The following is a 626-nucleotide window of genomic DNA, read 5'->3' on the forward strand; positions in this document are numbered from 1 at the left end:
CGACCCCAGCCAAAATTTCACGTCCGTGGGACGCCGCATTCTCAACTAATGCCGATAATAAAAACGCGAGCCGCTGCCCCTTAGCGGGCGGCCAGCAGGTTGCCGATCGCTAAAGCAACATTGGGCCGTGATGTCAACATCGTTCTCTTTTTTTCCTCCGTTCTGGACGGGCGCACGGCGCAGCCGTCGTGCGCGCTTCTTTGTGCCGCTACCACCGCTACTTCGGCTTATAATTGCGTGTTTAGCCGTTGCTTTTACCTGTAGCCCGTGTAGCTTCGGTATAGCCTTTTGTTTATTTGCTTGTGAGGACTCCTAGACTCGTTTTAGCGAGCAACTCGGTGCGCCCAAGACTGCCGAGCCGTTCCTCGAAAGATGCCGAATACAACTTAAAGCGCTGTGGGCTGCTCAAACAAGCCGCTGCGCAACCCCAGAAATTGAAGAAGGTGTGGGTGAACGCTGTGCGACGAGTGGACTTTGGAAAGCCTTGGACGTCGACCCCCAGATCGAAGCTCTGCTCCGATCATTTTTCGCCAGAGAGTCACGAACGTAACCTACAGGTGTTGGTTGCTTGTGGCTTGTCAGCAAAGGGGTCGAGGCTTAAAAAGGATGTCGTGCCGTCGCTCTTT

This window comes from Ixodes scapularis, unplaced genomic scaffold (genome assembly GCF_016920785.2).
Source record: "Ixodes scapularis isolate PalLabHiFi unplaced genomic scaffold, ASM1692078v2 PGA_scaffold13__105_contigs__length_92229423, whole genome shotgun sequence".
Taxonomy (NCBI): Eukaryota; Metazoa; Arthropoda; class Arachnida; order Ixodida; family Ixodidae; genus Ixodes; species Ixodes scapularis.